The following is an 18,555-nucleotide window of genomic DNA, read 5'->3' on the forward strand; positions in this document are numbered from 1 at the left end:
TCCATCTTCAGTCAGAAGGAACCGCAAACAGCATCCTAGGACCAACTGGCTACAATGACCTCTCCTGTAGACCATGCTCCCACATTTATCTATTTTAAAAATTGTTTTTTTTTCCCATTTTCATTTAATAAAATTATCAATCCAAACAAGTTCTATATGGGGGGAAATGTGTTGCTTCTGGAGTATATCAGAGTGTGCGTGTGTGAGAGAGAGAGACGAGAGCTCCCTGTTAATAAATGATGTGCTTATGCTAGACGAGCTATTAGCTCACGGGGGCATTTGAAGTCCTCTTATGACCTTCTAAATTATGGGGCTTTTCTGAGGCCATCTCAGCCATGAATGTCCATTTTGGTGTGCAGGAATGCCACAGCTTCGACCTGAGATCTGCAGCTCTCTGAGAGGATGTAGAAAGCACGGTTAACCCAAATCCTCATGTTTTGGATCGCAATTTAAAGACTCCTTTTATTTTTCAGCATGGGAGATAAAGAAGTTAAAAGAGTCCTTTCCACATACACCCTGCTTTGAGCTGCATTCTTTTCAACCTGGCGCAGGCTAGTGCAGCGTCTTGAAGCTGGCCCCCCTATCATATTTCCCTCTAACTCCAGATAACACCAAATAAACCCTTAATCACACAAGAAATCACTCAGCTTTTACTGCTCCTCCTGCTCCTTGACCTGCCACAAGCCCATTTCATTTCCCATGGTCTGGCCTCTTGGCCTCGTCCTTTCTAAGCCCCATCACCTGGCCATCAAGTCACTTCCAGCTCCTGGATCCTGTCTGGTTTCTGGTTTCTCCCAGGTTACCCAGAGTTTACAGAGGGCTGGGTAGCCTCTGGCCCTTCGCTACCCCTGCAGTTCCTGCCTCCCTCCTATACCCGCCCCCTCCCAACCAGTAGGCATAAAATCTCTCCAGTGCTGGACCTGTTCTCCCACCTAGGAGAGCCCTCGATTACTTCAGAAAGACTTCTATTTTGTCTTTCCCAGTAGATATTTCTTCCTACTCCAAGGAACAGACTTTGAATAATGTGTCATATTTTCCATGCCCAGGCTGACAGCGTCCAAGACTAGGTCATCTACTACAAGGTTGATGCCAAACCAGTTGCAATTTTTATGAAATGAAATAAATATGTAATTTCTAACCTGAAAGTTAACATAAAAACCCTTAACGATGTTCATCTCAACTTCAACATGTCCCACGTTTCCTTCCACTCCTTCATCCTTCCTTTCTCTCTCCACCATTGAACAATGAGCTGACCCCTTTTCTGGTGTTTCTATTCATGATATCAAGATTCTTCCATCACCCTGTTGTTGACTAAGAGGACATTTACTTCTCTTCAATGCTTGCGATGGTCAACCAGAGTCAGGTGTCTGTGGCTTTGAATATATTGCTAGGACCTACATTTGTGAACTACCAAGGTGATCACCTGGAGAAATCTGCCAATAGAAGTAGCTGTTTCTAGGGTTGCAAGGGTTGGTGAGACTATGTCAAACACATTATAGAGGGCTGGCAAGTGATAAATGTCATTTATTGGTTTTGTTATTATCAGTCACTGAGATAACTAGTAAACTTTGAAATCTTGTCTTAGTGTTTTTTTATACTAGTGAGAGTTAAGCTAGAATATAGAACCTCTAGAATATATTTAATGTTGGGCAGTTGTGGAGCTGGTTAACTGTTTCTGTAAAGTTGACACCTTCATATTGATGCTGGAATTCCTAGTCAACTTGCTGTGCAGTCAGGAGGAGAAACGGAAGTACAAGCTGGAGGCTAGGAAGAGGACATAACGCCCAGTTCTTGTGGCCCTGACTTTGGTGACCCACAATAACTGGAACCCTGGTTAACATGGAACTAACACATGATTCCTTTGCAGGAGCTGGAGAAGCCTAGGTGTGATCTACGAGACGTGCAGTGGTTACGGCTCAGTGGCTGCTTCACATGAAGAAGGTGAGTCATTAAATCAACTTGAGCTGTGGCTTCACTTGTAGCCTTCAAATTTTCACCAGAGGCTGGTGTGATCCATCTGTGTCAACCAGAAATGGGATTCTGGTTGACACAGGTCAACCTGGTCTAGTAGAGCCATTACAAATTTGCCCTGCTGTCCTTCCTAAAATGTTGTCTCCATGTCCTTCTTGGCCAGTTTCTAGGAGAACATTGGTCCCTATGAGGGTCTTATGCTATGAATTTTGTGAGACTGGAAGTTGGTAGGTAGGGCCCTATCCTCCAGAAGGTCAAGACCATCATCCTCATGTTGGCTTCAGCTGTGCTTTAGTCTATGGAAGTATCACTTAATCTCTGCCTCTGTCTCCTCATAGTTCTTTCTTCTTCTGTGTCCCAACTTCTTTCTGCCTCTCTCTTACAAGATATTTTCATTTGATCACCTGGATAACCCCAGATGAATTTATCTCAAGTCTCTTAACTGAGTGACATCTACAAAGACCCTTTTCTAAAATAGTTATATTCAGAAAATCTAAGGTTTAGCATATAGACCTATCTTTTTAGGGAGATAGCTTCCAACCCAATATACCTCCCCAAAACAATGCTCTAAGAAGCTTGGCTTTTAGGCTATATTAGGCCAGGAACTGGCCTGGGGTGACTTTGACCCCATTCTCTGGGTTACATAAGTGATATTCCAGCCAAGAGGTTGCATACATGGGGACTCCACATGGGCCTCAATTGCAAGAAGTGTGGTCCATTGAGATAATGGCTGGTCACGAGCTGCCTCAGCTCTGACCTGACTTCCAGAAACTACCTGTTTCTAGAATAATTCTCATTACTTGACCTTCCTCACTAATTAGAGCTCTCAGAATAGATTTACTGGCCTCTTGAATAAAAGATAAATGAGAGACAGCAATGGTTTCATGTGTTTGTTCCCTTCCTTAAAGGTTTCCTTTCTTTATGCTTTACTTTGCAATCTGATGAAACACCCATTTTCAATGGAGTAAGCACAGAGATGGTTAGTGGTGTTTTTCAAGTCCTTTCACAAAGGGTATTGTATTCTGTGTTGCCACATGTGAGCTAAGCACAGAGTAGATTAAGGCCATAGAGGCAACTTTGAAGGGCGTGGCCTTTACAGGATGATGGACCTGCACCGCTGCTCAGCCGTCATGGGGCTCTGAGGCCATAAGAGAGAGCAAGGTGCCTCCTCTGTAAAAGCAGGAAGTAAGACTAAACTATGCGGCCCTCCCTGGTGGCGCAGCGGGTTAAAGCACAGCACTGAGAAGCTAAAGCCGCTTCCGCATGAGTTCGATTCCCGCCTGCCCTGGAGGTGACCCACATGGAGCGGCAGACCTCTCCTGACCCGCCCGCTGCTCCCCTCAGCAGTGTACTTCATTGATCTGCCTGTTCTGCTCCTCACTCTGTCTCTGGTGAAGCCTCTCGCCGCCCCTGAGCCTCTGGCCTGTACCCCAGTTCTGTATGTACAAATAAATAAATCTTTTAAAAAAAAAGACTAAACTACGCATGTGGATTTCAGGTTTACATGGATGATGATGGTGATGATATATCACAAAATCAATCAACACCTGCTCAGGAGGTATGGGAAATGTCTTAAAGCAAACTTCACTCAAGAAGAACAAACAAGAAACAGTGCTGTTAGCTGAATACCTAATAATCAGCTATTAATTCTATTAATACTCAACTCTTTTTTTTTTTTAAGATTTATTTGCACATACAGAACTGGGGTATAGGCCAGAGGCTCAGGGGCGGAGAGAGGCCTCACCAGAGACAGAGTGGGGAGCAGAACAGGCAGATCTACAAAGTCCACTGCTGAGGGGAGCAGCGGGCGGGTCAGGAGAGGTCTGCCACGCCATGTGTTCACCTCCAGGGCAGGCAGGAATCGAACTCATGTGGAAGTGGCTTTTGCTTCTTTGTGCTGTGCTTTAACCTGCTGCACCACCAGGGAGGGCTGACTCTTAACTGCTTTTCATTAATGCACATTCTCTCTTTGTCTTTTATTTATTAGTACTCGCTCAACATTCAGCGCCAGTTGGTTGGTGCATAGCTGAGAACTTGTAATCATCTTTTGCCTCAGAAGTTGGTTCAGGAGTAACAAAAGAAAAGAGCTCTTGAATCTCCTGAGCATCTTATCCTCTTGGGGAGGAAAGCCCGGAGTAGGTAGAGTCTAGACACACCTCCCTCTTCTTGTCTTCTTTTCTGTACATGAATGTGCTTGCTCAGAGCCTCCTGCACAGATGTGGTCATCAGGGCAGGCACCTGGTGTTAATGGAAGTAGCTGGAGGAGGAGCTATGCTCCGATGACAGAAGGGTTTGGTTTCACATCTGGTTTCACTTCTAGTCTGTGGGATGTTGCTCAGAAGTTTTGTATACTTGCTGGAAAACAGTATCTCTTGTCTCTGTAGACTATGCTGTACTTCATGCAGCATTTTGTAGGGTCACAAGCATGAGCTGGAGGGGGGCTTCACAGTTCATAGGGCTAACAGGGTCCAGAGGGCAGGTGGAGAGGTCGGATGGTCAGACCTGTGCCGGCATCCGCCAATGAGCGGTCTCTGGTCCTCCCCTCGGCTGTGTTCATTATCAGTTCAGGTCTGCACTCAAATCACCATCGACTTCTGGCCCCTTCCCTCCTCTCTCTTTTGGTCTTTTCCTCTCACATATATTCTGATCCATAACCTGTACAAGTAGAAGAACTGGTTTCAAATTCAATTTATTTGCTTATTTCTTCTGAGATCTACATCATATTATTTTATTACCCTCAGCCTCAAATGTGTTTTTATTGGCAAAAGGCAGATAATCACATCCTCGGGTGTGTACAAATGATGTGGTTAACTAAAGAAGCATCTGTGGAAGCTCTGGGTAACTCATACGTGTTTCCTAAATGTGAGTGAATGCTGTGTGGCTGTGCACAATGATCAGGCAGGTAGACCTGCTGCAGTGTTCAGGAACAGAAGAAAGAAATGTGTCCTGTGGATTGGGCAGCCAGCACAGACTGAGACTGTGAAAAAAATCCAGAGTCATATCCATTTTATATGTGGGGACACTGAGACTAGGTAGGACAGACTTCGTTTCTGAGCAGCATTTATTGTCATTACAAAGAATTCACCCATGGCTTTATTTATTATGTTATCTTTCCTCTCCACTCCCCCACTCCCCAGGCTGTCAATCCCTGAGAGCTGCCTGATTGTTCATTCCCCTTGGCCAGAGTCGTGGGCTGTGCTGCAAGGCCACCAGCCCCGATGGAGACGTGTCCGGTGATCATTTGCCTTCCTTGGTTTCTAGTGCAGAAACCGATGGTTTAACTCCATCTTCCCATGTCACGGGTGGTCTGTGTACCCCAGCCGAGTCCTGCTGTGTTGCCTCGTTTTTCTTTTAGGCTTTGGGAATCCTACTGCAAGTAAAATCTGTCAGAGAAGCCTGGCTGCCATTTCACATTTTCTTCTTGGAAATAAGTAGCAACAGAAGGTTGCTAATAGGTAAGAAGCTGCCTATGTGGGCGATTGGAGAGGAGGGAGCTCCGTGATGTCAGAGTTTGGGTTGTCATGCTTGTGTCACTTCAATAAAGAGTGACTGGTTGGCTCGTAGGAGGCCTTTGATAATGTCTACTGCTGAATGAATGACTTCTTCAGACTACTGATAAACTTTCAGCACAACTGTAAGATAATTGTTGAAATAACACATCGTTGGTCCCCAATACTCTGCAAGAGAGGGATAATGGCAGCAGGGTGACAAGAGGACTCAGCATGCTTTCATCTGTCACTGAAAATCAGAATATTAGGCTGGGCAGTTTATGTGCATGTGGGGGAGGGGTGAGGAGTCAACTGCAGCTGCAGTGGGAATGAGCAGGCCATCATTGAGACCATAAATATGCCACGGGCCCATGCTGGGATGCTGACAGGTGCCCTCCCCACAAGGCTCAGATGGGAGAAACTCGCCAAGTCCAGATTTTAAATTAGATTCACCTGAGCCCAGTCAGGGACCTGTCATCCTTCCGATGGAATGGAAGAGGGGAGGGGGAAAAGGAAGGAAAGCTTTGTAGCTGAGCCTACCTGACTTTCCTCAGTGGGAGACACATGAATACTGTTTCATGTCAAGGAGAGGTAGTTAAAATGCAGACTGCTCAATACTGGTCTCAGAATTCAAGAGGTGTGGTTCATGCCGGTAGACCACTCATCTTCCCTTCCTTTGATCTATCACTTGATGTAGAGAAAGGCTTTTATGTGTGATTCCTATATAATGGGTAATTTAGTCCATCCCATTATGGAAAAGTAGTAAGTCCAGTTCTAGTACATTTGCTTCAGTTATTCTTTTAAGTACCTAGTAATGTTTGATTCTCATATGCTTTGAGTAGCCTGAACGCTTTTTCTCAGTTGTTTATAGTATAATTTGGGGGTTCCTTTTAGACAGTTTAAAGCTAGTGAGTTACAAATTAAAACAAATAAAATAAGGACAAAGGCAGCTAATCTTGTCAATGGGCACATTTGTGTGAGAAGGTGAAGCCTGTGGAATAAACTTGCACATGGACCAAGTAGGACTTGCTCACTGGAGTAAATACATCAATATGCATGCTATTTTTCAGATCCATTACTTTGTGTGTGTGTGTGCAAAAGTAATGGTACTTAAAAAAGTATCTTTTCTTTGCTCAAAGTCTGAGCATTGTATTTCTGAGTTAGCTTTCACCACTGGTCAAATGAAAGTCCTAAACTAGTTTATAGGGAGTCAGCCACAGAAACCTGGATTTCAGGCTCATCTGAATGAAGTAACTGCCTATAGTAAAGTTCAAGTTCATCAAGTTCAGGTGAGCCACTAGGAAATAAGACCCTAGCTTCACTGACTACATATCTCCTCTTTATTTTAAATGATGTGAACAGTGTTAGGATTGGAGAAAAAGACTTCCTTCATGTTTGCATTTCTCAGAAGAAATTCTACACAGATTGATATTTCTCTAAGAAATAATATACTTTAAAATAATAACTGGCTAAATTGTATTTAAAAATGTCATTTAAAAGCTTTTGAAATAGACACTATGTGCCCTTGATCTTTCTTGCAGAGGACTTAAAGAAGTGAAGAATGAAAAGGAACAATAACGTCTTAATTTTTGTTTTGGTGGAAGGAACATGAAGGGAGAAAAAGGGGGTTTCTACCATCTCATGGGATGAAGAATGTCTGGATTTTATACTTTATTGAGGAAATGGAGCAGGGATATTCCTGATTTTGTGATATATGGGTTTCTTATTCTAGAGCGGAGATCTATCCAAAGAGATAATTTATACCCCACTGACAGAGGCACTGGAATCCAGTATTTGTGAAGAGCCCAAGGTTGGGGCAAACTGAGGATATAGGTGCAGGGTATAAAAGCTTTGTGGCACACCAGAGGCAAGAGAAAATTCTGCCTACTAAGGTGAGATAACAAAGTTAGAACACCATCTATTCTGCGTCAGTTCTGAAAGTGATATCTCACACAGCAAAATATTTCAAACTTTCCCATATATCCCCTCTCCCAATGAAGGAAAATAAACACTCGGAATCATTTTCATTTCTTTACAACATACTGTACTGTGCTTCAGAGTCTACAGAGTACTATCAATATCTTAGTAACATGGCAGCATACTTAAGCCAGGTACATATTTTTCTTAAAGTTCCTCCTTCCTTCCACCTAGAAAGGCAATTAAAGTATGGAGTTCTTGTTTCCAGAGAGGGAAGGCAGAGAGGTGAAGCTCATTAATGATCTGGTGTCCCAGAGAGGGAGGGAATGGTTGTTTTGAGACCGGTAAGAGCTAAGATCTGTCTGAGAAGTTGAAGTAGTTGAAGCAGATGAGACCTTTGAAACACTCAATGGCTGCTCTCTGGTAACCACTCAATAACATCTTTCAGAAAGAGAGGGAGGCAACATTTGCCTAAACACTGAGGTTCCCTGTCTCAGTAACATCTCTATGTCTACACATGTCCTGGAGCAGACAAAGGTAAATTTCACGGTCTCTTGCAGACTAGTCATGGTGATGTTAATGGTGCACAATGTATTGTTAGAGAGTAGAGATTTCCTTCTCAGTCAGTGGAACCAAGTTTTATGAATTCTAAAGTGAACCTGAGAGAGGAAACATGGCCCAAATAATGACAGAATTTCTTTCTAGCCCAGTCGGAGAGGGAGTAGGGTCATTTTTTAGATACACAGTCTCTCATATTTCTCCTTCCCAAAAGTGTAGCTTTTCTCTTGAGTTGGGTTCTGCTCAGTAGTTCACTTCCAGTGGAGAGACTCTGGAAGAAGGTTAGGTTATAAATGGACATCTTGGATGTAGATATGTATCTATCAACCATATATGTCTTTATCTATCTATCTATCTATATATCTATCTATCTATCTATCTATCTATCTATCTATCTATCTATCTATCATCTATCTATCTGTCTATCTATCAATCTATCTTGTTCTCTTTAATTGTTCATTGGGATGAAAGCTGTCATATTGTTATCAATGTGTAAACAGAAGTTCTTGGCTTGACACCAGTGAGAAATTGATGATGTCTGCCTATAAGCACTTGACTACCAATCCTTTCATTAAGTCCTTTCACCTTTACTTCATGCAAGTCATTAAATATGAGTCACTATGCCTATCCCTCAGAGAGGATTTTAAAGAGGGTGTGTCTACCAATAACTGGGACCTTTGGGGCTATCTTATAGTTCACCACAAGGGCCAATTTAACTTTAAAGCTGTTTTAAGGATGGAACCAAATTTTTCTTTCTGCAGAGGTGATTTTCTGAGAAGTGAAGATAATTTTTTGAGGAGATACCCTGATAAAAAGTTTTATACAATTCCAGGAAATTTAAAAATAGAAAACAAGCCCCCTGTTCTGCTAGAAGATGTCTGGAGAGCATTACTCACAGTCAGCGTGAGTCAATACTTCCTAACAAACCAGGCTTACAAAAACAATCTCATTTCAGAGTCTTCTAAGCCCAGTCAGAGTCAGAGTTAAGCATCTCCATGTTGACTTCAGAGTCAGAACTTTGACTGGGGAACGTGGCCTCTGGCTTGTTTTCCACTTTGATAGGATTGTTCACAAGAATCAAGAAGGACAGATCTCTATGATCAAAATCAGCCACTCATGGACATGGCTACTTGAATGGCATCACTTGTTTTAATTTTCAGTATAATCACAGAGAGAGAAAAATATAAATAGAACAAAATAGTAACCAAGGTGATTATAAGATTGAGAGAGAGAGAGGCTAGAGAACTCTGCAGCAACTGGTGCCCTTAGAAATAATACGAAAGGTGAAAAATAACCTATGAAGTCATATTAAAGTAGGGGCTAGGTTTTTTTTCCTGGTAATCTAGACATTTACAACTCTGCTCTGTGTCTCCCAGCAGCACCTACCACCTTGTCCAGTGAGTGGACACTCTTTATTGGATTCTCTCCCCCCCCCTTTTTTTTTAAATGAATTTCTTTTAGGAATTCTAATTGCAAAATTGAACACCTCCTGGGTGCTTACTCACTCTATTCTTCATGTCTGTTGGCGTTCAAGCTGTAGCTATTTAAAAATTTTATCTTTCTCTTCTTTCTTTCCCTCCCCCCCTTTCTTCTCAGAAGGGAGAAGTTGTGCTCACTGAGCATTGCCTAGACCCATAAATGTGTCTAATCATATACTTGGGCTCTTTGACCTAAGCTGATGTGGCGTGTGGGCCAGCAGAAGGTGGTGACATTTAGCCAGGCTGCTGCAGTGGGGACTGAGCTCAACACTGGGACTGAATGGGCTCCTTCCACTCCAACCCTCAATGTCTCTACATCTATAAAGCCAGTTGAAGGCCCTGGAGGTAACTTATTAATGTAAGTTTTGTGACACGTAAGTAATTTCAGCTGGATTCCTGACCATAGATCCATCAGTGAATATGTGCATCAGTGATGTAGCTATCAGTCATATGCATTTAGATATAGAAATTATATTTTTGTGAATATCTATGTGTATACACACATATCTACATATGTGCGAATAAGACAAGAGAATGGTTGTAGCAGTATAATGTGGCCTAAGCCTTCTTCATTGTACCAACTGAGTTAACATAGGTGCTGCTATTCTGCCTATATTCTAAAAGCATAAATAGGAAAGTTCTTACATCATATTTGCATTTAGTAGTTCCTCAATAAAAATGTCCTCAGGCAGTGTGGACAAATGAGCAATGCTGGCTGCTGTGTGGCATACAGTTTACCCTTCATTACTTTCTTGTGTTTATGGTTGTGCTCCTGATCTCTGTCTGGAAGTCAATGTGTGTATCAGTTCCTGATATCTGAGTGCCAGGTTTGGTAGTTTACACAGTAACAATTCAGAAACAAACCACAGAAAAAGAGTTGATTGAATGAAAGAAAGTCTAGGTTCAAGCCCTGGTCTAAATTCCTACACCTGGGTCTCCTTTCTCTCACTACCTATGGTAGTTTTTAAATAATCTTCTTTGTAGAGGGGTAAGTGTAATCAAAGATGTGAAAAGACAGTATGGTGTCTGGTGCAAAGTAGATTCATAAGAAAGTTTAGTTCCTTCCTTTTACTCAATGATAAGACTCAGCTGTCCTCAGGTCCTGGATGGCCCAGGTGATGTTTATTCTGAAAGTTTCTTCAAGTCCCCAGGGACATGTGAGTGACAGCAGCAGATGAAATATGTGCAGGAGAATCCAATGGAAGGCGCTTGCACGACTCCTTCCTCTCTCTCCCTCCCACTTGTGTCCCTGCCCTCCTTCTTCCACCGGTACCTACGTGGCCGATGATAGTGGGCCATAAATATGCCTTATAAAGGCACTAATCCCATCATAAGTTTCCACCCAGACCTCATATAATCCTAAATCAATGGCCCCATCTCCAAACACCATCATATGGTGCGGTGGAGGAGTTTCCGACACCCAGTCCATAATGGTGGTGGTGAAAAAGTTAACTGATTCTTAATGATTTCTCCCTCAATAGAAAGGGTCAGTTAGGTTACACAAGTTGTTAATGTCTTCTTATTTAGTACCAAGTGCTATTGAAATCCCATGCACAAAATCCCACGCTATTGAATGGGGTGTGAAAAGAGAAGCTATAACACATATACTCATGGTGCTCAATATTCGGAAGCTTAGATGTTTCTAGCCTGCAAGAGGGAGACTAGAGTTTTTAATTTTCACTAGAATTTCTTACCTTCACACCGTCAACTGGATAACCTGTATGTTAGTTGCTGCTACTATAGATGGTCTTTATGTTACCACAGAGACCTGATAATGTAAGAGAAGATCCACACTCAAAATTAGCCTGGCAATTTATGTAACAGACGCACTATTTGGAATCACTCAGACTCTAACCCCTGAAATTTTAGAAGTCATTATTTTCTTTGGAAAATAATATATTTTAAAAAATATGGAAAATAATATATTTTAAAAAAGATATATATATCTTTTCCCCCTGGGTTTCCCATGTGCCCTCACCATAGTCCAGTGCTTTTCCCTCCCCACAAGATTTATTTTTTTATGCATACAGAACTGGGGTACAGGCCAGAGGGCCAGGCACGGTGAGAGGATTCACCAGAGACAGAGTGGGGAGCAGAACAGGCAGATCATCGAAGTACACTGCTGAGGGGAGCAGCGGGGAGACAAGGGAGGTCTGCTGTTCCATGTGGGTCACCTCCAGGCGGGGGCTCGAACTCACACTGAAGCCGCAGCAGCCAGTTTTGCAGGGCTGCATTTTATCCTGTGCGCCACCAGGGAGGGCCCAGAAGTCACTGTTTCTAATTAAATAAAAGAAGAAAAGTTTTAAGAGCAGGGTGGCTTCCTGCAGCACTTTTCCGCACTGGCTCAGGAGCTCCGCACATTTTGCAGAGTTCACAGCTGTTTAGGTTTTAAGTGTATTTAACTATTTAACTATCAGTGTCAGATGAAACACACACAAGCCACGCTGACCCACGTGCAGTCCAGGCACGAGGAAGGGGTAATCAACACAGGGGATTTGGACTCAAGGGCTCAGTTGAGTCTTAGCCAAGTTCTTTGCGGAGAGACTTCTCCGTGGGAACGTTTATCGGAAGGAAATTACAGTGGAGACTCTGGATACAAAGAATGTTAGGACAGAGGAAGATTTATGTGCCAATTCTCAGATTTATTTTGATAAATTGTACTGTATCAATATGTAAAAATCTAATAAATATAACTCTTTAAAGAGGGGACTGCTCTAATTTTACTGTTTCAGAGAAGAGGTTTGGCAAAAATTCAGAATGTGCATTAAAAACACACTTTTAAGAAGTCTAATAAATAAAGTCTTTGAAATATGGCTTCCTAGTGAAAGGCGTTTTAAATCATTTTGATAAAGAATCTAAATTAGACCTTTAAATAAGAAAGGCAAGTTTTCCTTAACTTGTTATTTATAGATAGTTTGAAAATAAAATCTAGGCAAGCTGATTTCTTTCCCCATTCTTTACAAGGCAAAGAGATCTATTGTCAAGCTCCCAGCACATGTGGTTCGCCGGAGACTGTCCTCATGAAAAGGGAGAGACGGGCTGGCGGCACGAGGGATGTTCTAGGCACTGCGCAAAGCGCTTGGTGAGGGCTGTCCCTTGGCCCTGCAGAAGCAGCGAAGCGCAGGCTCTGGGGCAGCTCCCTGCCCCTGGCTAACTGTGTGACCTTGAGAAAATGACTTAACCTGCAAAGCCTTCATTGCCTCATCTATAAAAGAGGTCAATAATCGTCCCCATTTAATAGGGTTATTGGAGATTAATTGAATTTGGATGTGCAAGCTCTTCAGCATTGTGCGCGGTGAAAGTGCCAATCAAAGCAATTGGCGGTGCAGCATCCTCATCTGCCCGAGACCCAGTGACTCAGTTCCCGTAGACACCGAGCGGGTGAGAGCTGGAGTCTGAAATCAAACTGGGCAGGCTATGTCTGGGGACATTCTCAGAGGAGTGCCTCAGAAGGCGCTGTTTGCCTGTTGCATCTCAACTCTGCTAGGCTTTCATTCAGTCCATCCTTTGCATTTTATATACGCATGTCTGCTATATTCTATACCATAATACGATGTAAGTTAGGCTATTGTAGTACAATATATTAGTTGATAAAATGTCATGGTAAATATATTTCACATATAATACATGATGCATAATATGAAATCTATATTACCTTGTAGTGTGTAATATATAGTAATAGATGATAGATTAATATATATCAATAGGTGCTATCATATATCACATATATAGCCCACTATACTGTAACATATAGTGTGCATATTATATGGCTTGTAACATGCATGCACATATGTATATATCCATGCTTGTGTGCATGTGCATGCAATATACACATAGCTGTACAAATACATGTCATAGGTACTGAGAATTTTTGCCATGTGCTAGAGGTAAAATCTGGCAAGAAAGGCCCTGTCCTATGGGCTGAACTTGCAACAGAACAGGGATGACACAGTGCAAGGTAGTTACAGTCCTGGGCCCAGCGATGACCAGGGAAAATGCAGGTAGCCAACAAGCCCGTCAGGATGGTGGTGCCAGAACAGCTGTGTTTGGGGTGAGTGGATGCTGGTGATCTGGCTTTTTCTATTAGCCTATGTTGTTTACTAGAACTCCCCTAGTCCTGAATATGCTGGTTAACTGAGATACTCCTGGTTGTAGAGATAACTAGGGTCCAGCAGAGCTTCTGATTCCCGAGCTGCTCGCAGGTAACAGGTGAGCAGAAACACACCGGGGTTAGAATCTATCTCTGCCACTTGTCAGATGGGTGACGTAACATGACGTTATACTTGTATGAATCTCAGTTACTCTATCTTTAAAACGGGACACAGTTCCTTTCAGAGGGTTTTCGTGTTTCAAAGTTCCCTGTCCCAACACAGAGCTTTCTTGTCCCTGACAGACAAGTGTCAAAGCCCCAGGTGGGCCACCTGCAGTGGGCAGGCTCTTGGTCTCTTATGTGGAGTGACTTACATCATGTACATTATCTTGGGGATGGTCCATTTTTTTTCCATGGAATCTTGATGAATGGGCTAAGCTTTGGGTGGGACAGGGGAACCCTTGGGGACTCTGGGAGTTTGCCTGAGTCTTGGGTGCCCACCTGTCCAACTTCCCTGAAGTCACTTTACCCTCTGAACTCTCTTACAGCAGCAGAGTTGAGGATGCTGCATCCTTCATCGATTAGTTGGGGTGTCAGTTTGTCTTCTCTGTGTGTGTTTGGTCATTTCGGGATGCCTCTCTCCAAATCCTGCTTCCCTCTTTAGAAAATAACACAGAGGGTCCTCCCTGGTGGCACAGATGGTTAAAGCACAGCACTAAGAAGCTAAAGCCACTGTAGCATGAGTTCGATCCCCGTGCTGGAGGTGACCCACATGGCATGGCAGACCTCTCCTGGGCCATCCACTGTTCCCCTCAGCAGTGTACTTAATCGATCTGTCTGTTCTGCTCCCCCCACTCTGTCTCTGGTGAATCCTCTCACTGCCCTTGCACCTCTGGCCTGTACCCCAGTTCTGTATGCATAAATAAATAAATCTTTTTTAAGAAAAAAAAAGAAAAGAAAAGAACACAGGATTCCAGGAAATATTTATGATGCTAGTCCTGAAGTATGAAGCATCAAAATGAATTAGAGTTTAGTTTTGTACGTAGTGACTGCCCAAGATATTGATTGGGAAAGCACCGACCTCAAAATATTCACTGGGGGTTAGGGGGATGCTAGAGTTGCACATGAACTTTCACATTCCTTGTCCAAATTTATAACTTAAAAAGCCTGCCTGGAGAACCTTCATGGAGACAGAGGACTTATGCCTTCCACGGCTGGATTGTCAAGGTGGCAGGGAAGGAGGGGGTGAGAACTTGTAACGCTCTTGGAATAAACTCTTCATGCCTTCCCATGCATGCACAGAACACGTATTTAGTGGGATATTTATTTTCTACACACTGTTTAAGACTATTTAAAAATCAATTTTTATTTACAAAAAGCACTGCTGAGTGTCACAGAGACTTAGATCCAACCCTTTTGCCATTCAAACTTAATAGCAAAATACACCAAGGAAAATGACTTCTCCATTCTGTTCAACATTCATATTCAGGCAGACGCCAAGGGCCATCGCTTTTCATATTAAGGTAATCCACACTTGTTCATATCTCCAGCACCAAGGAAAAGAAAACTGCATCCTTGATGAATAAATTGTATTTTTCTGCAAGAGGAAAGACACACGCAGGCAGTTAAATGTCAGGGAAAATCACCTTCAAAAGCCCATCTGAAATTAAAAGTATGCTGCGAGATGTGACATTCTTAACTTCAACACTACAGAGTAATTGTTAATTAGATTAATTACTGTCCAGTATGCTGAGCTGGAAACTTCATTTTCCTGTAATAAGGTGTGAGGTCAGCTACTTTGTATGCCTGGGACTGATCTTGGGGTTCCAGAAGCAGCTGCAGGAAGAAGCACAGTCAGAGGATTACAGCGGACATGACAAAAAATAAAAATAGAGAAAATAAAGTCTCAGAAGTCTTCGAGTGCTGAGCCTTCCTCCACAAGCTCACTTGTCGATTAAATGAAAGCCTCCCTCCCAGTTGTGGACCCAGCCTCCAAACACGTCTCAACAAACTGTTGGTGATCTTAGCTCTTCTAAGAAATGAGACATATTTTCTCTGTCCTCGTTGATCGCTGTTCACTACTAATTCAGCCTGTATTGATCTCAAGTCTATATTTCTTCCCGTTCAGATGGGGAATTATCTCATGCTGTAAAAGCCTGCCAAGTTTCAAAGTTCCCTACAATCGCTGCACCCAGAGGCCAAGTTTATGGTCAGGTAGTGTGGAAGGACCAGGCACTTAGATGTGACTTTTTGCCCCTTAATATCGTTAGTCATGTCTGGTCTTTGTGTCAGGAGGGCCTGTTATTTGAAGGGAGGAAAGAGAACTGGATGCCTGAGGAGGGGGTGAGCAGGCTTATGAAGAGCTGACATCTCCGTGGCGAACCTGGCCCAGTGACTTTCTTTGAATACTATCCTTTGGTCCTGCAAACTCCAAAAAGAACTTGATTAAAGAAGCTTCTTGGGACTGAAATGCTTTTTCACTTTGTTTGAAATGCAGACAGTATGAAAGAAGGGAAGGCTCAGAAAACACTGTTTTTGCTGATCAGAAATGTAATATATGCTCATTATGGAGAATATGGACAATTGAAAAGCTAAAGAAGAAAACAAAATGATCCTGGCCCTGGTGGCCTGGGGTTGAGTTTCAGGCTATCACTACAATGGCTGATCTCTGCCAGGGGGGTGACCCACATGGCAAGGCAGACCTCTCCTGACCCGCCTGCTGCTCCCCTCAGCAGTGTACTTCAGTGAATCTGCCTGCTCTGCTCCCCACTCTGTCTCTCATGACTCCTCTCACCCTCCACACCTCTGGCCTGTGCCCCAGTTCTTCTACCCACAACATAAATAAATAAAATCTTCGAAATGATCCAGAACCCTCACCGCTCACGAGTGTCAGATTTGATCTTTTAGAAAAATGGCAGGTACAGTTCAAGAGCGTGGATTGTGACCCCAGATGATGGGGGTGAATGTCAGGACCATTGTTTATAGATGATGTAGCCCTGGATACACGGGGACCAACATTCTGGAGCACAGAGGATGATCCATGTAGAGCACACAGCCGGCACCCCACCCTCGAGTAGCCCATCTCCTGCAGCTGCCGCCCTGTGGTCTGCGCCTTCTCAACCCCATACACAGGCCTGGAGGCCGACATGAGATGCCCTCGTGAGCCTGTGCCAGCCTGTCAAAATGTGTTGATCAGACATTCGATTTTATTTCATATATTGAACACCTGAATTTAATGGATGTGTTATACACCTTTATTGAATCATAGTAATTTATATTGTGGCATAAATCATGAGTCTGAATAGGAAATGAAGTCCTTTCCCCCTCCCTCCACCCTCAGGCAACTGAGCAAGAGATTCTACTGCAGGACTGGAAAGAGGAGCCAGCTGCCTTATGGGAGGGGAGAGGGCCAGCTTGGCTCGCCTGCCTCCTAGCAGAAGGGAAATGAAAGATAACCTCGCTGTTACCTTTCCCAGTGGGAGAGTTGCTGAGGCAAAGAAAAGCAAGTGGGGAAAGTGCCCCCACACCCACATCTCACCCCCTGAATGTTAACAGAGGTCTTATTGAAAACGCCCTTCAATAGAATTTGAACTTGTGACCTACGAAACATGAAACAGCCCCACTGCCCAATCTCCTGGAAAAGCTCTGGTCCTGGTGGGTGGAATCAAATTGACCAGAACTGGCATCTGGCCAAGACCCCAAGGGGAATACTTTGGGAGGAGATGGGAGGAGTTGGTGGAGGGAGGGGTCACAGGGCTGTAACTACCGTCTTTGCCAAGAGGGACGCTTGGCAAAACTACACTTGGTCAGCTGAGTGCAATTACCTGCACTGGGATCTAGCCAAGACCTTTGGGTTCATATCTCTACTAATGTAAGATGTGCCAAGAGGTTGTTAATGACCCTCTGGGTTGGGACCTAGGTTTACAAGAAAGAAGAGAGTGGAAGAAGAGAGACAGCTTTGGCTTAGAAAGAAGAAGGCTCTGGGTCCCCTGCCCCTTGGCTAAGCATTGCGTCAGCTTGGCTCTGAGGGATGAGCAACAGTACTCTGGTCACCTTGAAGGCCTCACTGACCTGCTCCATATTTGACTCCTTGTGCAGTCCATCACAACTCTGCAATTTTGTGAAGCTGAATTTATATGTCTTGGTCCAGGTGACAGAGATTAAATCAAGCAGTTGGAGAGTGGACTATTCTCTCCTAATGACCACAGTTTTCAAGAGTCTTTGCCTGGTCAACTTAATGGACCTGGGTGAAATGCCATCAGAGTAGCCTGGCTAGCCTACCCACCCTGTCCCCAGCTCAGTGTCCCATCCCCTCTTGCCTCCCAGTCTGTCATTCCTTTGAACCCCTCCATATTTCTCTTGCTCTTTCTCTTTCATGCATTTACATACATGATGGCTTGCAAAACTTGTAGATATTTGCCAAAACCCTAAATGTACATTTGTCTTCTCAATGCTAAGGTAGCTTCTGTACACACATTCAGTTCAGTCTGGAGAATGTGCTCATGCCATATTGAACACCATCCCATTGCCAACATTAATGCGAAGTGGGCAGAGCAGGCCATTTCACAGCTGAGAAAACCAAGGTCAGAGTCCAAGCAACTTGCCAAGATCCACAGCTATCAAGTGGCAGAGCTGGGGTGTGAGTCAGCCTTGACTTCCATGTTCCTTGGGAGGAATCACTGGTCACCCAGCCTGTCACCTTTCCCTGCAAGAGCCTCTTTTGCGACAGCTCTTGGCCTTGCATAGCGGATGGGGTGGTCATACAGAAGGGCTCTGTGCTTGTGGGTCCCTTCATCAGGACTCAGTGAAAGCACTGCCCTGGGAGCGCCTGCCTGCTGTATCTGGGCTCCGGGGCTCTCTACCCCCTTTGTCCCGCACCACTGGGTCCCCCCCCCGATCTGTTCTCCCCCATCTGTTTGACTTACGCCATCTCGTCAGGATGTCTTTTTGATTTAAGGCCAACCCTTCCCTCCCGGGTCAGAAGGGGCCCCCTCCGGGAGCCTCTGCTGCCTTCCACATTCTCCTTTCCAGCACAGTTTCTTGGGAATGACAT

Source organism: Condylura cristata, unplaced genomic scaffold (genome assembly GCF_000260355.1).
Source record: "Condylura cristata isolate star-nosed mole 26May11 unplaced genomic scaffold, ConCri1.0 scaffold00035, whole genome shotgun sequence".
Taxonomy (NCBI): domain Eukaryota; kingdom Metazoa; phylum Chordata; class Mammalia; order Eulipotyphla; family Talpidae; genus Condylura; species Condylura cristata.